This window comes from Dendropsophus ebraccatus, chromosome 7 (genome assembly GCF_027789765.1).
Source record: "Dendropsophus ebraccatus isolate aDenEbr1 chromosome 7, aDenEbr1.pat, whole genome shotgun sequence".
Lineage (NCBI taxonomy): Eukaryota > Metazoa > Chordata > Amphibia > Anura > Hylidae > Dendropsophus > Dendropsophus ebraccatus.
In genome coordinates this window covers 64,070,998-64,097,069 of record NC_091460.1, presented here as the reverse complement: position 1 = coordinate 64,097,069, position 26,072 = coordinate 64,070,998, and the positions used below count along the sequence as shown (strand labels likewise).

General features: G+C 38.9%; 1 protein-coding gene across 2 annotated transcripts in view; it reads left to right on the top strand.

Annotated features, from left to right (window-relative positions):
- The window catches only part of SGCZ (sarcoglycan zeta), a 656,134-nt gene that overhangs the window by 439,294 nt on the left and 190,768 nt on the right, over positions 1-26,072 (top strand). The window contains exon 1 of one of the 2 annotated variants that reach the window (XM_069976549.1): positions 7,818-7,872. The exons of the other annotated variant lie outside the window; for it this stretch is intronic. The gene's annotated coding sequence lies outside the window, so the exon portion shown is untranslated. Of the gene's footprint in view, positions 1-7,817; positions 7,873-26,072 lie in introns of those variants that run through there. 2 annotated transcript variants of the gene reach the window in all.

Here is a 26,072-nt window from a genome sequence, read left to right as displayed (position 1 = left end):
AGGACCCACATTTGTAGTTTCCCGTCAATTCATTCTTAAGCCACTTATCACTTCTGGACACAAATTTGCTGTGAACCAAGTTATCTCTTAAATTAGTACTTCTTCTGAAGGTGATATACGGTTTATTCTCTACCCATTCTCCCAGTGTAGAATCCCCCTCCAATATACTCCAGTATTTATTTATTATGCTGCGAATTTAAGGGGCCATAGGTGATAGCTTGAAAGAGAAGGCAAATCTGTTATTCTTCCTTTTCTTTCTACAATTAGAGATTCCTTTAAGTAGCGAATGTCTATCCTTCATTTTAGCCTTGTTGCAGGCTTCATCTAGCAATGACTTAGGATACCCTCTCTAAAGCAGGCGTAGGGTAAGGTCGTCCGCCTGCCGCAGAAAGGAATCCATACTGCTGTTGATGCGGCGCAATCTCAAATATTGGCCATATGGGACTGCTCTCTTTGTGGATTCAGTATGATAACTGCTATAGTGAAGTAATGTATTCGAAGAGGTAGGTTTTCTATATCCCTCTGTTTCCAAAACATCCTTATTTTTACGAACCAGTACATCTAGGAATTCTAGTTGATCTGTGTCTGTCTTGGAGGTGAACAACATATTCATGGTGTTTGTGGTGTTAAGCATTTCTACAAATTGATCAAATTCACTCGCAGACCCTAACCAGATTATAAATACGTCGTCCACAAAACGCACGTATTTATATATGAATTTGCAAAAATTATTAGTAGTGGAGAAAACATATTTCATTTTTCATATTTCATATTTCAAATAAGTTAGCTTCACTGCAGGCCACCGGAGTGCCCATGGCAACTCCGGGGACCTGCAGGTACCACACTCCATCAAATTGGAAGGCATTATTTGACAAAATCAAGTCCAATGCTTCATAGACAAATTGTATGTACTCTCTACTCTTGTCTGTTTTTTCCAATAGCAACCATATGTTTTTTATTGAAAGATCCTGGGGAATACGAGTATATAACGACTCGACGTCAATAGAAGCGAGAAGGGAATCCTCTCCGCATGCACAGTCCCCCAGTATATCCAAAAATTGGTTAGTGTCTTTAACCAAGGAAGGAACACCTTCTAACAAGGGGCTGAGTAGCCAATCAATATAGCGAGACAGTGGCTCTAATATGGAGCCCACTCCAGACACTATAGGACGACCTGGGGGACTGTGCATGCTCTTATGGATCTTAGGCAAGAAATACCAACAAGGGGGTTTCGGAGTCAGTGGTAATAGCTTACGTGCCGTACTTTCAGAAATTATTTTTCTCTCAACTTGTATCCTTAAAAATGTTTGCAGCTTCATAGTAACCTTACTAGTGGGGTCTGAGGATAAACGCTGGTAGTTTGTAGTATTATATAATTGACGCAATGCTTCACTTGTGTAATATTCTGTTGTCATCAATACGATCCCGCCCCTCTTATCGGCACCCTTAATTATAATGTCATCTCATTTTGTTAGTGATTTTAAAGCTTTCCACTCCTCCTTACTCAGGTTATGTGGAACTTCAGGATATATTAGTGCTTTTATATCAGCTATCACTCTCTTATGAAAAACATCTAGGGTGCTCCCCGACAACAAGGGGGACGAGAAAGTAGACTTAACTCCTCGTGTGAACACTTCATTAGTATCTATTGCGTTAGGTGCTTCAGATGTAGTTTCACCTGCTAATTCAGACAGCAAAATAATACAATCTCTCTCTTCTTCACTATCTAGTTCTGGTGCAATGAACCCAAAGGGGCCGATGTTTGACTGCACCTCACCTTTACATTTCTCATTAGGGGTACTTATTTTGGAAGAAATTTTTTTTTTTAAGATTAGTTTACGCATGGATTGAAAAAGATATTTTTCAAATGCTGTAAGATCAAAAGGCACACAAAAGTTCAAGCCTTTTGATAGGACAGCAGTCATAGCATTATCAAGGGGAACATTAGTTAAATTAACAATGTTAATAGAGTTTTGTTCATTAGTTAATTTCTCCAAGATACATTTTTCCTCTTCCCTCTTTGGCCCCCATATTGTCTTTTTCTTCATTCTTCCTCCCCTTCAAATCTTGCGCCTAAAGGGGGGATCTGTTGGGTTCCTCCCGAGGGTTGGTTCCGTTGTGCTGTTCCTGGATCCGAGATACTTGAGTCCGAGTCGGTTGTCCAAAATTCACTACGTGGTCTGTAGAATTTATTTTTCCGTTGTTTTTTATTTGATTTTTTCTTTTCAAAGACTCTGTCAATGTCATAATCTGTTTTGTCTCTTAGATATTTATCTCTTTTTTGTTCCTTTATACTCGCTTGTAGGGTCATTAATCTTTTCTCTAATTTTGTAAAAAAGATTTTGTGTTGTTCCTCTGTCATCCGTGTTTTTAATACCATTTTTGCTCGATTCAGTTCATTGGTTGTCATGGTATATTCCTTCTCATTCCTTGTTTTAACCAGTTTCATAATATTCATAGAGTGTTCCAGGTGTAAAACAGACGTGTCTCCTTCTCCGCCAAAATCTGTATCTTATATTCCAATTGTTTTGTGCTCATTAGTTGCAGTAGATCACTAAGGTCACATGTTTTAAAAAATTCACTGGTGTCTGCTCGCCCTGCACCCAATACTATGTCCAAATTAGTATCAGCTGCTAGTTCCTCCATCGAAGTTACTTGTACGTCCATGTTATAGATAAATAATCCAACTCTTTTGTATACGTGGTATCCTATGTGTGCTCAACCAAAAAAGCATAAGTCAATATCAGTCTATGAAAAAAGAACTCATGGTGGCACTACTGGTCCCAGCAAAAACATGAAAAATATGGAGTTTCAGCAACAACGGGGGTGCTAGTTCAAGAATGTGAGAGTCAAAATTTATTGCAACAATATATATATGTACACACATAACTTACTGACAGTAGCTCCCTGTGTACCCCATAGTGCTGATATAAGGTACCCCTTCCCCAGAATAGAAATGATTGAACAGCGCAGAAGTTTAAGTTGGTACGAACCAGAACCATCGGCATTTGACTCCCTCTGCCTTCCCGTTGTACTGCCTGGACAACGGGAAGGCCCGAGTACCGCCTGGAAAACAGGGATACAGCCTATTTAATAGGCTGTATCCCTGCTTTCCAGGCGGTACTCGGGCTGTCTCCACCATCCCCACAGAACGGGAAGGCAGCGGGAGTCTAATGCCGATGGTTCTGGTTCGTACCAACCTGGAATTTCTACTCCAGAATGTGCCATCCTGCTTTGTATACTGAATGGCAATGTATATGCCTATGTAGGACTCAGAAGAAGGGACTCTCCATGCTCTCCATGCTCGGCAATCTTATGGAAATAATCCCCATTCATCATACAAAACATTTCAACTTAATAGAGAAGGGATCTTTTGTTTGGGACAAGTGAATTAAATGTAGACAGCAGAGACAGAGAAAGTATATTTCTGGACAATAGACATTATGATTAGTAGTCGCTGGTTAGTATATTGTCGCTGGTTCATATAAAACAATGAACTTAAAGCGACTCTGTACCCACAATCTGACCCCCCCAAAACCACTTGTACCTTCAGATAGCTGCTTTTAATCCAAGATCTGTCCTGCGGTCTGTTCGGCAGGTGATGCAGTTATTGTCATAAAAATTTACTTTTAAAATTGCAGCTCCGTGCCCCAACTTTGCACCACCCCATCCGTCCCTTATCACCACCCTCTCCATCATTAGCAATGCCACTGGAACATTTACTTCTGTTTGAACATTGCACAGGTGTCTTAATGATCCAGTCCATGTGTTGTGGTAACACAGGTGGTGAATAGGAGGCAATCTGCCTGAAGCATTCCTAATGATGAGGAGGGACGGATGGGGTGATGCAAAGTTAGGGCACAGATACGCCCGTAGGGCACGAAGCTGCTGTTAATTTTTATGACAATAACTGCATCACCTGCCAAACGGACCGCAGTACAGATCTTGGATTAAAAGCAGCTTTCCGAAGGTACAAGCAGTTTGGGGCGTCAGATTGTGGGTACAGAGTCGCTTTAATATCCTTACCGGTCCACACTCCCTCTGTGTCCTCCTCTGGCGTTGGCAGTGTCCACCGCCAACTGCAAATCCTCCACTTCCGAGACAAATTTGTGTCAGGATCCATCCATCCTACTTTTAATATAGTGCAGTTGTCATGTCCCCTTTTCAAAAAGGCACCCCCAAAGTATCATGTTTTAACTCCAGTGGTTAATGGTTGGGACTATGTTTTTGGGGTAGTACTCTATTCTATTTTGGTCTCATATGACCACATTATTTTCTCCCATGCTTCCTCTGAATCATCCAGATCATTGAAACAGGCCTAGACATGTGCTTGTGTGAGTAGGGGGACGTTGGGTGCCCTGTAGGATTTTAATCCATTATGGCATAGTGTTACTAATAGTAATCTTTGAGACTGTGGTCCCAGCTCTCTTCAGGTCACAAAACAGGTCCTCCTGTGTAGTTGTGGGCTGATTCCTGAACTTTTTCAGAATCATCCTTACCCCACAATCTTGCATACAGCAACAGACTGAGGAAGATTGACATTCAGCTTGTGTTTCTTGCATTTTTTAATAATTGCATCAACAGTTGTTGTCTTCTCACTAAGCTTCTTTCCTATTGTCCTATAACTCATCCCAGCCTTGTGCAGGTCTACAAATTTGTCCCTTGTGTCCTTAGCTCTTTAGTCTTGGACATATTGGAGAGGTTGGATTGTGATTTAGTGTGTGGACAGGTGTTTTTTTTATACAGGTAATAAGTTCAAACATGTGAAATTAATACAGGTAATAAGTCCAGAGTAGGAGGGCTACTTAAAGAAAAACTAACAGGCCTGTGAGAGCCAGTATACTTGCTGGTTGGCAGGTGATTAAATAAATATTTAATGCTATAATATGCAAATTAATTATTTACAAATCACATAATGTGATATTCTGAAATGTTTTCACAGTTTCTGTCCCTCACAGTTGAGTACTTGCGATAAAAAACAACAAAAAAAAAAAATTAGCCCACTATATTCTTTGTAGGTGGGAAAACTTGCAAAATCAGCAGTGCAGCAATTACTTATTTTCCCCACTGTATGTATTGTACGTTATACTGTAAAGCTGATAAATTAAGTTATTTGTGAAATGCATATAGGAGCTTTATAAAGCCAACACTGTGAGTAGAATTAGTGAATTAACAGTGACATTAAAGAAAGTTGCAATGGTTAATGGGGTTATCCAGTTTCTTTTTTAAATTGTCAGTGAGAATCCATCTCCTGGCACCCCTCACCGAAGAATTATTTAAAAGGGTTTCCGGACATGTATGAGCATTGTAGTCTTTTTAATGTTTACATGAACTCCAAGCGCAATTGCCATACAGACAGCAGAACAAGATAATATAGCATTGCACTATTTACCTGAATAGAATAGAGTGCTATGCACTGCCACTACTAATAAATAGTGAAGAGGCTACAAAGGTGCAATGGCACCTTCAAACAGTTCAGAACATGTATCTATTGTATAAATCTAGTTAATACTTTTGAGTTCTAAAAACTCAAGACATGTTCACATGTGGTTGTTGCACTGCAGATTTGTTGTAGATTTTCCCAAAATAACCAAAAAGGTTTCTCCAAAAAGGTATGACTTCAAATAAATTTACCAAAAGCAAACCAAAACCTGCTTGCAACAGTACATTTTATATGTAAGAAGTCAATAAAATGCAAATCAGGCAAAATAATTCCTGGCATCAAGCCAGGAGCTTAAATTTACATTTATACAAAATATTATTTTATCATCCATATGATAAGCTTTCCTTGTTTATGTTGCTGCCCAGCTAGAGGACACAGCTCTTTATAGAGGGAAATTTCACTTCCTCACTTACCAACAGCAATCACCTATTAAGCTCCATGCACACAGAGCAAAAGTGGTGGAATGCCGCCAGCCTTCCTGTCATAATGAAAGTATATGGGAGGCTCACGTGCCTCCTCTCCCCGCGTTGAACAATGATCATGAACTCCCCCGTTTAATTACACCATTTTTGCTCCGTGTGGACGGAGCCTTAGGGAGGAAATAAAATAGATATTGTATCAGGATTTATTAAAATCCACACCTGCATTTAGATGCAAAGCTGCAGCAGAACTGCAACAAAATGCACTTTGTAAGAAGACTATTAGGCTATGTTCCTGGTAAGCAAAAATTAAGGCGTCATTCTGGGCCTAACCTTTTGAATAACTATTTAAAAAAAAATAAGCACACACCGGACAAGTAATGAAAAGAACACAGCCATGATGGTAGTGACACTTTATTCGTGGGAGAACAACAGCTATCTATTGGCAGTGAACCACTGTATGAGCTTTCAATTACTGTCGGACAAACAATTAATCAGCCATCAGTTGCCTCTCCCGGCTTTCCCATACACATGAATGTTCTGCCATGGGTAGGGGAAATGTAGGACACAACCAAACAGCTCTGGTGCCAACATATCCGTCATAGCTGCTCTTTTCTCCACCACCATATACCTTCTGCTGCTGGCCGAATCTGCCAATGACAGTTTGTTCAGACAACCTTCACCTATTTTGAACTAAAATAATATATTTGTATAAATTTTATAAAGAATACAGAACAGGATTTTTTTAGCAATATTCTCAAATTCTTTAACTGCATTGAAATATACTGCAATTGTTGTATAATTATGCACATTTACATGTTTAAGGACTTCACCTTTTTCTGGCTCTTTCTAACATTTACATTTCTGTGAATTTCAATACTAGCTACGGCTTTAACTTAATTTTTCCTTTTTTTTCACTTTTAAAAACAAACAATTCAATACTTTGTTAAACTTTGTAACTAATTATAAAATGGCATTTGACTTCTTTGTTTTATGTTGTAAAGAATCGTGTTCCAGTTAGGCTTGAAAAAGAAAATAACTTACTATTTAAAGAGGAAAGAACAAAAAGGGAGATAAATAAAAGAGAACTTGGAACAATGAGATAACAGGCTTACCTTGGAAAATCCTAAGCAGAATTAAATGAGACAAACAGCAATGTACAGATAAAAAGGAGAGATGAAATTCCAAAAGGCTGGTTAAAAACTTTTAAATTTTTTGTTATTAGCTGAATTGATTTAGGTTTTTCTTTAATCTTTTTTTTTATTAGCTGTAACTCATATTGAACCCTTTTTTGTGGCATATTTCAGTATTGATTATATTGTGATAAAAAGTAATAAGTAGAAAAAAGTGCATATGTCTATGTGACTAGACTGATAAAACTGTAGTATGCACTGTGGATGTATTTTTATGACCACACATAGCTTTATTATATGATATTAAGAAAAGTCAAATTTTAACATCTAACCAGTCAGGTGCCTTGAATATCAATAGCAAAGGAGCAGACAAAATCTGCATTATTTATTAACAATATGGAGAATTACATTTGGAACAAGTAATTTTACCAGCTGGAGATGTAATGGACTCCTAAATGTGCTGGATATTATCCTCGGTGTGTCTCAGTTAATTCTGCATCTTTTAAAGCCTTGTTCTGTCTCATTTATTCTATTTCTCTGCTATTCTTCCACAACTTGGTTTCTTTTCTTCTTCTTTAAATAATAATATATTTTCTTTTTCCAGGACACTGCAAAGAACCATCTGCGCTTCATGTCAAGGAACCAGTAAAGATGAAAATTGGGAATGTTAAAATATTTCCTTGCCTACCAATCTCATTAGATAAGTATATGTAAATATATTTCATCAACTTTAATGTTCTGTTTATAAGTTTGAAAATGTTTCTTTCTTGAGCAATCAGTAGCTTTCTTTCCAATGTATTTTGTTTTAGAACAAGCCTCATATCCCGAATCTGCCAAAGCACCTGTGAAAAAGAAAGCTGTGATTTTAATTCAAGATGTAAGAAAACTTTCTAAATTACTTTACATTGTGTGCCAAAGTTACAAAAAAGAATGTGTACAGGAAAATTATGATAAATGTGTATGAATGTAGCAAACCCTTTGTGACTGAAGAATTTCACTTCCATTTCACCCATAATATTCTAGTTTTGTATGGTTAAAGGATCATAAGCACGTCCTAAACTGCCAAAAACATGCAGTGCAAAACTTTACAGAATCATCAAATACTTAACTAGAGAATAAACCTTATCTAAAAAGACCTTAGTTATGTGCTTCATACTATTTTTAAAGTGTATTCAGTTTTCTTTGGCTATCAGCTGTAATGTTTTACTGCATTTGAAAGAAATTAACAGAGATAACATACTGCAATACCCATGCCGCTTGCACCTTTATGGCTTAGGAGTTTTAGTGGACACTGCCAAAAGAAGACAATGCCTTGAGCTTTGAACATTGACATTTTGCACCATATATGTATAACAAGACCAATGTAAAAATGTCATCATATCTGTCCATCTGCTTGAGCACAACAGGATAAATGCATAGTGTGCAACAGTAAAAGGCTTTGTTCACACACCTTTAAAGTGATGGCTATTTTTATTGAACGGACGCTATTTGATGATTAATAATGGCCGTTATTTTATAACAATGCCATTATTTGTATCTTGGCAGTCATTGTTATAAAATAACGGTTGTCTTTTGTTGTTGAATGACCAATGATGTCAAATAAAAATGGCCCTCATTTTGTGTGAACATAGCCTTTCAGTGATGTTGGAATTTGCATAGATGGTAAAAAATTGCTGTTCCAGTCACCTTTCTTGTCCCAAATACTCTTAAAACAGTTCTATTCCACCTTTATTTTACAATATAGACTAGTATAGACCAGTCTACATACTGTCCAGGGAGAGGGGTGAGGTAAAGAAAGAGATAGAACGAAAAGAAAACGAGAGGGAACCAGAAGTAAAAAGATATTACAAAAAGGCATTGCAAGGTTTCTGTATGTATTAAACATCACTCCAGTGCTTGATTCACAGCTTTGGCTGCTCATAACTGCTCTATAATGCCCTCTATGCTGTAGCTGTTTCTAAGGGTATACATCAAACAAAAAATAATAACTAGATTTGCATTTCCAGGGAAGTGCTTGAAAAGAGCTGCCTTTTAACAGTGACTTCCCTTTAAGAGAAACTTTAATCCTTGATACCCTCCCTTTAAGAGCGACTTTGGTAAAATCACTCTTAAAGGGACCTTACCCAAGTCGCTCTTAAAGGGACGGTACCCAAGTCGCTCTTAAAGGGTCAGTTCTTAAGCTGGTCTTCAAAGGATGGTACCTAAGTCTCTTTTTAAGGTACTTAAACTGCTCTGAAAAGGACAGTATATAGGTCACTCAAAGCGTTGGAACCAAAGTCGCTCCTTAAGGGACCATACCAAAGTTGCTCTTATAGAGACTGTAGCAAAGTTGCTCTTAAAGGTAATGTACCAAAGTTGCTCTTAAAGGGATTGTACCAAAGTCGCTTTTAAAGGGAGGGTATCAAGGGTTAAAGTTTCTCTTAAAGGGAAGTCACTGTTAAAAGGCAGCTCTTTTCCAGCACTATGTATTTCCCTGGAAATACAAATCTAGTTATTAATTTTTGTTTTATATATAACATAACAAAAAAATCTGCAATTCTGGTGCTTATTTTCTTTTTTTTTTTTCTTACGCTATTCACCAAATGGGAACAATATTGGTATATTTTATTAAATCGGAAATAACACATGCTACAATATATAAAATATTTATTTATTTTTATTTATAAAATGGAAAAGGTGGGTAATTTTAACTTTTATTGGGGAGGGGCTATGCCACATTTCCCCCTAGGTCCATATGTCCCACATATGTCCCTCTAGGGAATTATTACTTGCAATTATTAGATTGCTAACACTGATTAATGCTATGCCTGTAGCAGATTCTGTGAAGATTTCCGAGCTGACTACACAGAGGTAAGTCAGAGACCTACGGCAGTCAGGGAATCAGATTGGGACACTGACAGTTAAATGCTGCATCACTCGCAGAACTTAAAGTGTCACTGTCATTTCAACATAAAAAATTCAAACTCTCTCACCTAACAGTGTGTCTCCTGTAGAGTGTACACCTCAAATTTGGCGCCATTCCGATGGTTCTAAGTGGAGATATAGCCCTGTTTGTGCTGCTCACCTATCTGCAGTTTGTCTTTCTGGAGGGGGCGTGCCAGTCCTCTGATGACATCACCTGTCAGCTGATGCTGAGCAGGAGACTCTGCTTCTCGGGAGCGCGAACAAACAGCCAGCCTCCAGTCCACACCCCTATACAGCTCCTCAGCCAATCAGCTTTCAGCAAAGCTGTAAAGCCATCCTCCCTGTGTGTAAGTGATTTTACATAGAAGAGAACGGCTCTACAGCTCTTCTGAAAACTGAAACCAAGGTCCCTGAATCCTTCCTCCCCCAGTCTTCCCTGAATAAAGCTATACACATCCCCCCTACCTGCCCATGCCGTCTCTAAGCAGACAGCACGTATATAAAGCATTGCTGACAGTTCCCATATCCCTCTCCATCCAGTGTGTCATGTCAGCCTGCTCTTTCATCAGATGCTGTATGTGAGCAATGAGCACGGCTGTACAGCATTGCTGACAGTTCCCATATCCCTCTCCATCTCCATCTAGTCTATTAGCCTGATGTTCAGCCATCCCCTCTCTGCCCATGCTGTTTCTAAGCAGACAGGGCGGTTCTGCATGTTTCTCACAGCCCCCATCCAGTCTGCTATCAATCAAATTACAGGCTCACACGAGAACGCGCAGGGGGGACGGACTGTCAGGAATCTCGACTATTTTTTCTAAATGAATCAGTCGAGAGTTTTAGTTTTCGACCAGTGGAGGCTAAAAATAGGAAACAGCGCCCCTGGTGGATAAATGTATAGCTATGAATTACAGGGTGATAACATGAATATAAAAAAAGGAAATATATTAGAAAAAGTCTTAGAATTAGTTAATCTAATAGCTTAAAAAAAATTATAACTACAGTGACACTTTAAGAGGTTAAAGGACAAGTGCCATGAAAAACTTTTTCCCAGTAATTGAAGCACATTACAAAGTTATATAACTGTGTAATATGCTTCAATCACCTATCTGCCTCCCTTCCCTGTCTTTTCCCCCCTCCACCCCCCACCAGGAAGTGTCCTGACTCACACAGACCTGATTACTGTCGTCACCGTCACCAAGCTCTTCTCTCAGCTCCTTCTCCTGTTACACTAGCCTCCCCCCTCCCCTGCCTTGTCAGGTGACAGGCTTGCTCACCTCCCATTGGCTGAACAACTGCAAGCCATCACTTGTCACATCTCACTTGCTTATCTTCCCTCAGACTGACTCCGGCACTTAGGCAGCTCCCCCCTCCCCTCATACCCTCTCTCCTGCTGCTGTGGACTCAGTGAAGGAGTCATGTCACTAGAGAAGATAAGCTGAGCAAGGAGAGTCACCTGACAAGGAGGGGGAGGGGGAGGCTGGTGTAACAGGACCTAGAGCAGCCCTCCTGCTGATGACTCATCCTCACAAGAAGGAGCTGCCTGGTAATGGTGATGACAGTAATCAGGTCTGTGTGAGTCAGGACACTTCCTGGTGGGGGATGGAGAGGGGAAAAGACAGAGAAGGGAGACAGGTGATTAAAGCACATTACACAGTTATATAACTTTGTAATGTGCTTCAATTACTGGGAAAAAGTTTTTCATGGCACTTGTCCTTTAATATTAGGGATGAGCGAACCGGCCGAGGTTCAGGTTCGTATGAACCTGAACTATCTGCTTCTGATTCCCGCTGTCTGCCCGCCCCGTGGAGAGGGTGGTTACAACCTTGAGGACCTCCTGGAAAACTGGGATACAGCCATAGCCATAGGCTGTATCCCAGTTTTCCAGGCGGTCCTCAGGCTGTATCCACCCTCTCTATGGAGTGGGCAGACAGCGGGAATCAGAAGCCGATAGTTCAGGTTCATACGAACCCGAATCTCGGCTGGTTCACTCATCCCTAGTTAATATTGAGTGTCTGCACGATTGCAGGAGCCTGTCCTCAGCGTGAGGACCTGAGCTCCCTTCATAGAGCCTCTGGAGCTACTGGCATACCAGTATGTCATTGGTCCTTAAGTGACAGGCGCTCATGGCGTACCGTTACGTTCTTTAAGGGGTTAAAAAGAATGATACAGTAGGACCCCCATGACTTCTATGGGTGCCATTTTAGAAATTCATTCAAACAGGGATTTAGAAATTGCTCAGACCACATTGCTGTTTCAGTTTTTCCTGAGCTAGTGGTTGGAGCACAACCTCTCTCAAGAATCTTAAGTGGCACATTATGCTGTTTGCATAGAGTGACTGACAAGTTACTAGCAGTGAGCTAGTCATCGCTGGTCACATACACAGTGCTGTGCAAAGTCGCTATAGTAATGTGATAGGTTTGGTTCTGGTTATATCTGGTATATGTAGGGTGAGCCCCTAGAATTAAATTTCCTGGTGGGCCCAAGGTGCCCCAGTCCGACACTGGGTTACAGAACAAAGACATATTATCGAGCTTTGGACTATTTAATTAAGAAAAAGAGCCGATCTGATTGCAATATCCAAATGAATGGACACTATAGAGATCTTTCTAGCACTCTTTTTATACATAGGCCTGTAACTATAACAAGGGGTATCCTCTACATCTAGAGGAAAGAAAGCACAGACGTATATTCTTTAATGTTAAAGCAGTACGTTTATTCTGATTTCCATATTGGAGTCTGGAAGGAATTTTTCTCCCTGTGATCGGGCAATTGGCATCTGCCTTATAAAGGTTTTCACCTTTCTCTGGATCAACGCAGTATGGTAATATGTAGAGATGAGCGAACCTCGAGCATGCTCGAGTTGATCCAAACCCGAACTTTCAGCATTTGATTAGCGGTGGCTGCTGAACTTGGATAAAGCCCTAAGGCTATGTGGAAAACATGGATATAGTCATTGGCTGTATCCATGTTTTCCAGACAACCTTAGAGCTTTATCCAAGTTCAGCAGCCCCCGCTAATCAAATACTGAACGTTCGGGTTCGGATCGACTCGAACTCTAGTCATCTCCAGTTATATGTTGAACTTTATGGACTCTTGTCTTTTTTTCAACCTGATTTACTTTGTAACTACGAAACTCTGTGATACTCTGTGTTCCTCTATACAGTTTAAAAACCTTAGTGTTTACTTTATAGATATTACTTTCTCTATCTCTCTGTCTTGGTCAATATAACCTAATAATTAAAATCTGTAATTAAATGCCTGTAATTAGCATAATATTCAGCTGCAAAAAGAATTTTCTATTTTTTCTTGCAATTAAATAGTAAGTAAAGAAATCTTTCCAGTTTTCTTAGCTGATACAATAACAAAGATGATATAATTTTCTGAAAATAATTAGATTTTTACTGTATACATTTTGGAATTACAGATGCAGTAATATTGATGGAAATAGCTTATTTAAATTCCCCCACAACACTACTGTGATGGCACAGCTTAATGAATAATTATGTAAGTGCTGGAACAAATGTTTCCTTTTTAGACTGAATGTTACAATACTTGGAGTTAATTCTTGATAAAACAAAAATAAAACTTACCCAGATGAGCTCGCTGTCATTTTCCTGCCAAAGGAATTTAATTTCCATACTGCTGGGGACCACTTTTTAGCATAGTTACACATTTATTCTCTTGAGTACAAATACTTGAAGAAAATCAAAGAAAAGGCTATAATAGCTATATGGATGCAAAAATAAAAATAAATAAACATAATTAAAATAGTTCCTTTGTGAAAAAAAAAGAAAGAAAAAAGATTTGTTAAGCTTTTGTGTTTTAGGGTATGTTCACTTACCTTTTTTGTGTTGAAAATATGGTCATATTATTATAATTATGGCCATAAATAATGAATATGGCTGTGTTTTGTTTTTTTTTTTGCCTAAAAAAAGGTTATGTGAACATACCCTCAAATTAAAACCCATGTCCATGTTGTGGGGGGGGGTTATAATTCTTTTTTTCCAACATTCATTAAAATCCTTTAAGTAAAACAGCAACAAGAGTTATGAAACCATAAATGAGATTAGCAGCTGAGAAACCACACCCACCTGGCATGTTTTAGACCAACAAGGTCTATAGTCATAGCCCATGTTTGTAAAGTCACTGTAGTAAAGTTAGTAAAGTTAATAAACGAAGTGAAGTTAGTAAAGTAAAGTGCACCACGGACCATCCTGAACCATATGTGTTTCCCCACTAGTTGTCACTTCTCTGGTTTGGTGTATACACTGATACCCCAGTGTTTAGGAAATGTTGCTACAGGACTTTGGGGAAACTTCTAAAACCTTGGAGACCCGACTTCCCACTGCTGGGCAGTGGCACACAAATTAGCATGTTTATTTGTAAGGACCAGGACCATATGCCTTGGAAAACCCTCCCTACATCATACCTTATATAGAAATAAGGATTTACAGTGGTTTGCAATAAATTAGAATATGAACAAAAAGTTTTTTTTTTTTTTTTTGAGTAATTCAATTCAAAAAGTGACCTCATATATTCTATAGAGTCATTACATTCAGAGTAAACTTTTTCAAGCGTTTATTTCTGTTAAAGTTGATGATTATGGATTATAGCCAAGAAAAACCCAAAAGTCTGTATTTTAGAAAATTAGAATAATTAACCCAAAACACCTGCAGTGGCTTCCTAAGTGTTACAAAAGGTCCCTTAGTGCACAAGCAACTGGGAGAACCCCAGTCTTAACATGATTGTAAAGAAAATGCCATTAAAAAAATTTAGGAGACATTCACAAAGAGTGGACTGCTGGTTGAGTCAGTGCTTCAAAAGCCACCACATCCAGACGTCTGCAGGACATGGGCTACAAGTGTTGCATTTCATGTGTCAAGCCACTCCTGACCAATAAACAACGCCAGAAGCGTCTTATCTGGGCAAAGGAAAAGAAGAACTTAACTGTTGATCAGTGGTCCAAGGTGCTGTTTCAGATTAAAGTACATTTTGCATTTCATTTTCAAATCAAGGTCCCAGAGTCTGGAGGAAGAGTCGAGAGGCACACAATCCAAGCTGCTTGAGGTCTAGTGTGAATTTCCACAATCAGTGATGGTTCAGGGAGCCGTGTCATCTGCTGGTGTGGTTTCACTGGGTTTCATCAACACCAAAGTCAACGCTGCCGTCTACCTGGAAACTTTAGAGCACTTCATGCCTTCCTGTGCTGAAAAGATTTTAGGAGAAAGAATTTTCAGCTTCCAGCAGAATTTGGCACTTGTCCACACTGCCAAAAGTACCAATACCTGGTTTACTAACCACAGCATCACTGTGCTTGATTGGCCAGCAAACTCGCCAGACCTTAACCCCTTAGAGAATTTATGGGATATTGTTAAGAGGAAGATGAAAGACACCAGACCCAACAATGCAGACGAGCTAAAGGCCGCTATCAAAGCATCTCTGCAGTGCCATCAGCAAATCTCCTCCATGCATTGATGCTGTCATTCATGCAAAAGGTGCCCTGAACAAGTATTGAGGGTATTTACTGTACAGAGTTTCCATTTGGTCCACATTTTTGTGTTAAAAACTTTTTTTTTTCAGTTGGTTTTATATAATATTAAAATTTTCTGAAATACTGACTTTTGGGTTTTTCTTGGCTGTAATCCATAATCCTTAACTTTAACAGAAATAAATGTTTGAAAAAGTTCACTCTGTAAGTAAGACTTTATAGAATATATGAGGTCACTTTTTGAATTGAAAACTTTTTGCTGATATTCTAATTTATTGCAAACCACTGTAGTTTCTAAAAAAAAAAAAGATTAAGCACACAGAAGGACATAGAAGACATAATTATTAAATCAATATTAATCTATGACATTAAAATATATATTTTGCTGACTTGTCAAGTCATATATTCCAAAGCAAATCTGGGTGAAAGCCCAAACTGTAAGAAATAAATATCTTTAATTTTTTTTTTTTTTTAAATCATATAGCTCATATTACTGACTTATTGTGACTCTTTATATTTTGCATTTATTTAACTTTGTTGATGCAGTGATTGTATTGGGGTGAACATCCTTTTATAGACTACACATCAGTGGAGCCACTGGGGGTAAATCATGATAAATCAGATGAAGGAGGAGGCCACACCTCCACCCCACCTTGCTGCACCCCCCTGCCCACCCAGAAGGTAGATAGGGCGTATATATGAAAATAATTACAGATGTTTGTGGAAACGCCAGATGCAACTTTAATAAGTTCTCTCCTATAGGTTTTCTTTTATTGACTTTTGGTCTTTTTGTGTATATACACATTGGTATATGTTTGATATTCCTAGTGTGTGTGTGTACTTTCTTTGCATATCATACTCTTTTTCTCCTGATTTCTTGTAGATGTTATCAACTTAGTTATCGTGGATGTTATCAAATAATTCAGTGTATTAGTAGGTTTACACACAGCACTTATGGTCAGGAGCTCCTTGTGTACTCCATAGAGCTAAAATCAGACCCCCCCCTCCAGGCTGTGCTGGCCTGCTCTGTGGTGAGTCTGTCCATAAGATGTCCGTCATGGGGGAGGATGTGACTATGCCGTGCCCCTAGTGTTCTCCATAGGCATATACTGGCTCCGTGGTGAATACTGGGGGCGGGGCATAGTCACATGCTCCTTTATGCCAGCCATCTTATGGACAGACTCACCACCGCATGGCAACACAGCCTGGAGGATGGGTGGTGGCTGAATTTAGCTCTATGGGTCACAATGAGTAAATGTTGTGACCCATCAGTAAATGTTGTGCATACACCTACTAATACTGTACACTGAACAATTTAACTATAAAGTTGCCAAATGCTTTAATTATAGATGATGATGATTAATAATAATAATAATAATAATAATAATAATAATAATATTATTACAATGCTAGGTCTAATGCCAAATGGGGTTTGTCCAGTTAAAGAGTTTAGGACACAAAGTCTTTATTAGGCAAGCATCACACTAAGTTTGCTGGTTCCATTTAAACTTTTCAGTTACATCCATCCTCTGTTGGTTCCTGTGCAGTAAACAGGTCTTTATTTGTATGCACAGTTGTGCGCATCAAAAAGTAGTCATATGGGGGAATGTATAAATGTCTCAATCTGGCATATATCATGAATTTATCACACAATAAGGTATGCTTGCAGCTGTGGGGAGGGGTAGCAGACATGGATTCTAAAGAAAGGGAAGTAGCCATCCTTAGCGCCAATTTGCTACAATTTAATGCTGTTGTCACAGAATATGCAGTGATTGCTACCAGATATACTTTAGCTTCGTTGAAAAGAGATGCTCTCTTGTTTAGTAGTACTTTATAAAAAAAAAAAAAAAGAGAGAGATTAAAAACTCAAGAGTAATGTGAAATACAATAAAATTGTCGATTGTTAATTGATAGAGCTATTCTTTTTACAATACATTTTATTTTATGTATTTGTATAGGTAACAATTCATTTTCTTCTTTAGGCTATGTTCACACAACATTTTTTTCACCTTCGTTTAAAATGACGTCCGTCTAAACAGACGTTATTTAGCACTCGGGCCTCCCCTTAGTGCAATGATGGCTGTTGGTACATTATTCTAGTTTGGATTACTAATTGGGTGTGTCTTAATTTAAAATTCCATTGAATTTAATGGTAAAAACGGAGAGAAGAGTTACAAAAGATAAACTGTGTGAATAACTAATAAAAAATGTCCACTGTTTGCAAAAGACATACGAAAATAATTATCATGTTTATTATTTTGACATCCGCTGTAAAAGCGTCTGTTATTCAATACATTGTGTGTATTGGACACCTGTCTTTCCATTGACTTCAATGCATTGCGGTTGCAGTCAGTTAAATCACGGAAAAACGGACGTTATTTTAAATAGCAAAATCGTCCGCCTTTTCTTTATTTTTGACGTTGTGTGAACATAGCCTTACAGTGATTTCTTACAATGCAGTATTATGCCATATTATGTGATGGTTTATCAATTTTCATGCTTTTTAGTTGTTTTAAATTCAGCTGTTTCCTATCAGTGATCAGTTGCTAAAATACAATTAATCTTCATAAAGTCTTTCTTACAGACTTATTTTGTTTCAATCTGCAGTTTTATTTCACTCTGAATTATCTTTACTACCTATCTGTTCCGAATGGATAATGCTGTGTTAAGATATACAGATAATGTGCCCCATTAAATTACAAGTGCATATCAGTTTAACTCCATTGAGAAGATGATTCCCATGTTGAAAGATAGTCATATTTGGTTTTCTGAAGTGTATTCTGCAAGATACAAAGTGGAGATATCTGTGCTGCGGAAGGCTTTATATATTTCAATAAATGAATAGATTAGAGAGTAGTTTGAAAAGAGACAGTGTGGCACACTTATTAAAAGGTTTAACTCATTAACACCTGAAAGGAGAACTCTGGGTAAATGTAAAAATCCAGGGATGGCAGAGGGTGGTAGAAGCATAATAATAACAACGTGATACTTACCCATTCTGCTGCCCCTGCAGTGCAGCGCTACCACTCTTGGTCACCCCAAGGTTTCCTGGATTTCTAGGTCCTGTGATATTACAACCCACCTGAGAAATACCCACTTAGGGAATCAGTGACTGAGACAGGACACCTCTGCAGTCACTTACTGGCTGAGGGAGTAGTTCCTGGCAGGTCGTTATGACACAATAAGCCAGAAAATTTAGGAGACCAGAGGCGCTAAAGCTGCAGGTTCACCAGGACAGGTAGGTATCATTTTATTATGTTGCCACCATCCACTGGCCTTCAGAGTACCCTTTAACATCTTAAAAGTTGTTAAGCAGTAAGTGCTTTAACATTTTCATTCATGGGGTGCCTGCATCACTTTATACAGGTACTCCCAGAAACTAAAATTCAGTAAGCATATGAGTAGTAAGCATAACGGTAAATGTTAGTGTGCATAACTGAAGGGTGAGAGTGAGTAACCACAGTAGGGTGAGTGTAAATAAGCAAACAATCATGGGTCAGCATGAGAGAAAGTACGGTTAATTATAAGTTCAAGTGTAATTGGAGAAAAATTCAAGTGTAATGGGGGAAATAACTTTTTTTTTTTGTTTTGCAACAACGGCCATGATTATTAGAAAACTTATGTTGCACTGCAGTCAATGGAATCCCGGACATGTCAGTTTTTTGGCATCTGCTATTCATTAAATAGTGGCTGCACAGCACTGACAGCTCACACAATGGAAAGTGCGGCTATGGTGAATTGGGATGCGGGCACACACGAATGCGCCTGCATCCCAATTCAGCACAAATGACGTTCATCCAGCCGGTACTGCAATGATGATCTTCACTGACACCGGCTGCTCTTTGACACGGCCAGGTCACAGAACGGCCGGTGTCATACAGCGTGTGAACCTCTTAAAGTGATACATTATCAACAAAAGTAAAACTAAACCTTAGTGCTTAGCTTGCCTTTACACAGGTTTTACAAGAAACTGAATCTCATATTTCATTTATTCACCCCCGGAGCATCCCAAATCAGTTCTACTATTAATTGTCATCCTTTCTCTTACTTCCCTTCTTTACATCCTATTTAATATATTTATGTCTAGGATAACTTGATAAGGCCCCAAGGCCCATTTGTTAAATACGATGTGTTTTACAATGAACAATATCTTGGTGTAATATAATGTAAGTCATATATACTACTGACCTCACCATAATAGCACAACACTATTCACTGTATAAAGTAATTGTAATACTGACATAATATCATATTCTATACTAAGGGGACGTGTATAAGTTGGAAATAGATACATAAGCACTATTCACTATTCCATGACGTATGTAGGGTGGTGATGCCAGTACACAGCACGATAACTATACATCCATAACTGGGAACAGGTTATGCTGATGCACAGAGAAAGAGTTCTATATTTGTTATGGTCATATATGTGCAGACACAAACACTCAATTATAATAAACACACCCACACATGACATTGACAGTGAGTCATGAACCCTATATAAGATGGTTTATAAAGCTTTGGTGCGGCCCCATCTGGAGTATGCCGTCCAGTTTTGGAACCCGATTCATAAAAAGGATGTTCTAGAGCTGGAGAGGGTACAAAGACGGGCAACTAAACTAATAAGGGGAATGGAGCATCTTAGTTTTGAGGAGAGATTAAAAGAATTACATTTGTTTAGTCTGGAGAAGAGACGTTTAAGGGGAGATATGATTAACTTATTTAAATATATAAATGGCCCCTACAAGAGATATGGGGAAAAGATGTTCCAGGTAAAACCCCCTCAAAGGACAAGAGGGCACTGCCTCCGCCTGGAGAAAAAAAGGTTCAATCTCCGGAGGCGACAAGCCTTCTTTACCATGAGAACTGTGAATCTGTGGAACAGTCTACCACAGGATCTGGTCACAGCAAAAACAGTAGAGGGCTTCAAAACAGGGCTAGACAAGTTCTTAGACCAAAATAATATAGATGCATATGTATAGAACATATCACCCCTCCCCCTTCCCTGTATCCATCCCCTCCTTGGTTGAACTTGATGGACATGTGTCTTTTTTCAACCGTATTAACTATGGTAGTCACCAAGATGGAGGTTGGGTTGGATCAGGGCTGTGAGCCCTATGTCACAAGTAGGATCCAGGGCCTTCAAGGAGAAGGTTGTGTCGTATGATGGAATCCATGATGGAAGCATGAAGGAAGGAGTGTCATCCAGGATGCTTGAGTGAAGCAACAGCTGCCTGAAGCTCGTGACGATTTGTAAGACAAACCCTTCACTTCAAAGGACTCTCATATGAACTAAGGACACTAGACAATAAGGGCTGTAAGACGTTTTTCTAATATTCATTTCTATACAATTCTGTAACTTTCACTACTTTTAAAGAAGAAGCAATAAATCTCCATTTTATAAAGAAACCTCTCTGATGTCATCCTACTGCGGCGAGCCATAAACTACAGGTGCTAACGCCATTTTCTACACCATTCGACTGGTCAAAGTAGCAACAGATCTCTATAACTTATGTGCAATTACTACTAAATACCCATAAATTCTTATTCAATGACATGGGCAGATTCCATTCCATTCTATCAGCAACTTTTCTTTTATTTTAAGAGATAAAGAATCCGGTAGCATATACTCCAAACAACGATCCAAAAGCGTCCTCCTATGGGATGCACACCCACATATGGGAACAATATCAACTTAGGATAAGCCACGCCGTATTTACCTATTCAGTCTGGGGGCATGGCCCATATATATTATGTATTGCAGTGTCCCTTTACAGGAACTCTGTTATTAAATTAGTTTCTTTGATCTTTTACAACTCACCCTCCAGTGTTCCAGACTCAAATACAGCAGGATTTATCTAAAAAGGAAAAAGTAAGTTTGAATGACTGACTGAGTATTAGTGAGGGGATCTAAGTATGTAAATAAAAAATTGTTAAGTAAACATAACATATTTCTACTTGCTAACTTTAGTTAATAATACTTCCAGCCGCGCTGCCCACACGCAGTCTATTCGCCACGTAGGACTACAGAATTCAGCATGCACAGCTGTGCCTCAGAATCCTCCACTATTACAATCTCTATTCACAACAATAACTAGTTCTACTATTTGTTGGGACTACAAATACCAGCCTACACTAGGCACCATAATGATTGTATATGATGCCAATGTGAATTGTGAGATAGCCATATATCCTGAACCAACTCGCTCCTAAGCTTTCCACTCCTCAACAGCACTATACTTGTTAACTTTACCTAAAGAAGACGGTACATGTTATTAGACGTGCTTCATATTACAATCTTATTTGTTTTTCAATGCAAAGCATAATTTATGTCTACAGGCAGAGAAGGCATATTATTTTGCTTCCTTGTATATTTACTTTGACTTACTGATAAGAGTTCTGTTGTTTTGTATGTATTGCTGATTTGTTATGAGACAACATTTGAGATTGTTGATGTGTGTGTGCAATGATCATACCCGTTTAAAGGTAGAATTGTCACACTATGGTTGTGGCAGATCAAGCCCCTCCAGTGCACCAAAACACCTCATTATAATGGGGAATAAAATGGCAATATAATAAAAACAGCACCAAGGATAGAGGTAAAGAACTTACCTTTGTCATCAGTACCTTGTGCGTTATATTGACATATAAGCTGGTTAGACTTCTATGACTTGCTATTTCTTTTTAAAGAAAAAAAACTTACGGGAAATGTAATTGCTATTGTAATATGTCCTTGATACCAAATTAATCCCTTCAGGACCGTAGACATGACTTATGTCCATTTTTGTTATTCCATCCCACTCGTGGATGTTTAGTGACATCTTTGGATGAAACAGCTTGTACACCCATGCTAACAACAGCAGGTCACCGCTCTCAGGGATAGCCAGACTTCCTCTGCAACTGCCAGGACTCAGGCCCCGATCAGATCCTGGCAGTTAACCCTATAGATGCTGCAGTCTTTGTGATTGCAGTATCTATAGCGAAAAACATAGGGAGAGTCACAATGGTAGCTATGACAACTGGAGCTATAAAAGCTGATCAGGCTGTGCCCTAAGGCAGAGTCTGATCAGCTACACCTATCAAAAAATATGAAAGGAAAAAAATAGTATACATATTTGGTATCGCTGCATGTGTAATAAGACTGGCAATTAAAAATTATTACATGACTAAACCCACACAATGACCTTTGAACATTCGAAGTTACAGAAACCCTAATTTTGGTAATTTTTTCAGGAAATGGGGAAAATTTTCAAAAGAAAATTGTAAAGATATTGGCCAGAATGTATCACTTATAGTAGTAAGTGAGTACTAAAAAGGCTCGGGTGCTCGGTACTCGAGACAAATATTTCCTGTTGCTCTGGTGCTCGTTTCGAGTAACGAACCCCATTGAAGTCAATGGAAAACTCGAGCATTTTTGCAGGGGACCCAAGCTCGGCCCAGGGAAGGTTGTGTGAAAACCTGTCAACCTCAGAAAATGATGAACCACCACGGAAATGGGCTGAAAACAGCAGTGGCAGCATGTATGGATGCCTCTGAGGCTGCCTAATCGCAACATTATGCCAAATTCTGGGCAACAGCCTGGTGTTTAACCTCAAGACAATAGTGCTGACCGAGACCAAGATGGGCAAGGCACATGCAACCAAGGTCAAAGGCCTGAAGGTCACTTTGAAGGTCAAAGGCCTTGGAGAGTGTTCCCCTGCCAGTGCCTGACAAGCTGACTGCTCCCCTCCTCCCCCTTTAATAACTGACTTGTCTTTTTAAGTTAATAGACTGACCCGGGCTGGAACATGACACCCCCTGACTACTTTAGCAGTTGGGGTAATTTTCCCAGTATCATGTCACGCACCACTTCTCCCCACCGCTTCTGTTCTGGCGACCGAATAAAAAAAAAAAAAAATAACTTATTTTTGAAATTTGAATTATAATTTAATTTTGAGTTTGAATTGAAATTTGATTTTAATTCAAATTAGTAAAAATTTTTGAAGTTTGATTTTTTTTTTTTTATCTATTCAAGTTTTTATCCAGCAATAACATGGCCACCTGTTACACAGGACAATGAGCAGTGAGGTTGGATATGGCTGCACTAAGAAAGCAACCCTGTAGACTGGCTGCAGATAACAACAGATAATGGTCAGACTAGTTTTTGTAGGTTGTTGTATAGTCTGTGTCTAAGTTGTGCTTTATGGTGTATGCCACCTCTTAAACAGGACAACGAGCAGTAAGGTTCTATGCAGCTGTACTACAAATCACAGCAATACACTGTACAACAGCAGCAGCACAAGTCACACACACACACACACACACAAAAAAAATAGTACTGAGGACTTCTTTGGGGTCTGTATGCATCACCTGCTGTCCCCTTTCTGGCAGCAGTCGATCACCACAGTGTGCAGCTAAGATCGTGGTAGCTGCACTGCAAGTCCCAGCCAGCAGTCTGGAGTACTCCCCAAAAAAATTTAAGCCCCTACAAGGGCTGTTGGGTTCTTTGCCTAGTATTCCTGCCTACTAGAACGCTAATTCCCTCCCTAACGCTCTCCCTGACAGACAGCAGCTCTGTCCCTAATCTCTTCCAGCATGCATGTGAGGCACCGCCGGCCCAGATTCTAATATGCCTGGGTCATCTGATCTGGCCAACCAATCGCTGCTATCGACATGTATGCTTCCCATGTCATAGCACAATGTACCAAAGAGTCTCCTACATGTTTAGTAGCTGAGAAATTGCCCCCAAACTTGCAGGAAAAGAATGATGCCATTTTCGTATTGCGAGATGCTCGAGATGCTCGTCTGAGCAACGAGCACCTTCTAGTACCTTAATACTCGAACGAGTACCAAGTTCGGACGAGCATGCTCGCTCATCACTAATCACTAACCTAAAGTACAATATGTCCTGAAAAAATAATCTTAGAATTGCTAAGATAAGTAGCAATTGAGACAGCAGAAATTTGAAAATGGACCCTGGTCTTTAAGGTCAAAAGAAGCCCAGTCCTGAAAGGGTTAAAAGTATGTTATAAAAGAAACAAATTCCATTTACTATAATACCTAATATACAAATTAAAAAAAAAATAGATAAGAGGCTAGTAACATGTGGTAAATGATTATAGTCCATAAAATTCAATGACAATATTGTGTTCGTAGTAACGCAATGCACTAATTTTGTAATAAACATGACACATTTAGAATGTGTTGTACATTGTATTACAGGATATTACTATACTATATCATTGCGAACTTGATATATGTTGTTCTGTTCAAAGTATTTGACTTGAGCAGAAAAATTGTGAATGTTACATTTGAGAGCGACTGTTGATGCAAATGGAGGAATCTTTCAGGCTTATTAAGCAGACAAGCAGACAAGTTGACAAGTAGAACTGCAGACAATTAAGTTATCAGACAGATGTGAAAACAGAAACTCTAACATTGTAAAGTCGCTGTTTACAACCATATATAACAATGGGAACCAACAAAATTGAAGTTTACATAGATGCAAATTAAGGAAACACATTATAAGGAACACTGTCAGCTGCATGCAGACACATATTGCTTCAATCTCATTTCTTATAGTTTGTGAGCAAATATCCAATTCTTCCCCTTAATGTTACATAGTATTTGTTTTTTATGAAGATATGATGGTTACATAATTATCGCATCCACCATTGAAATCTGCTGAACACATATCATTTATCTAATTTTTTTTTCAAGCGTCCATACTAATCATGTACTATCTACCAAGTATGTACGTTCGTGTATTATGTAAGAACAGTTTCTGTTGAATAGTGACATGTTCTTCTGTATTAGTAGATATACTGTAGTTTTTACTTGCTTTCTAGGACAAGGCATTGGTGACCTACCCTCAGGATAAGGATAAGCAGTTGGTGGGGGTCCAACTGCTAAGGAAAAAATTGCCCTCATTGCTCCAGTGAAGGTAGCAGCCCCTTTAAAGGGCAACTTCGGCGTTTTTTTTATTTTTTTTTTATTAGCTTATTTAACACACATTACACGCATTACATGGCTCCCAGCTTGCTCAGTCCTGATTGGCTGAGCTTGCTGGAAGCCATGTGATGCGCTCCAGCCAATAAAAAAAGCTGGCGGTGGGCATGCGCACTGGCAGCCTTTTCTCCCCCATTCACTTCACACAGACCTGGAAATGAGGGAGTTCTGAAGACCGGAGCCGAAGGTGACGGAGTCGCGGGCGGCGGGGGATTCAAGTGCCGATCGTCACCGGAGGGATGGTGAGTATGATCTGTGTGTGTCTGTGTTTTTTTTTTCCCATCCCGCCGGAGTTGTCCTTTAATGTTTATCCACCACATATATATACCGTATATATATATATACCGTATATATATATATATATATATATATATATATATATATATATATATATATATATACATGCGTTTGGCACTAAAAACCCAGCAAAACTCAAATTCTGCACACTGGGGGAGTAACCATGTGATTAACCCTCACAGATTACATATAGTGTAATCACCATTTCATGGAAACAGAGATGGTCATTTGAAGACTGTTATCTTTATTGGGTTCAATCTTATTTTTCTTTAAACTGGAAGGAAATTAACATAGAAAATGAGTACAGGAATTTTTAGTTGTAATTACATTTCTACATCTATGGTCTAGTCTTTCATTCCATTGATGGGATGTATATTTATCTTTGTTTATGAGTGACCTTT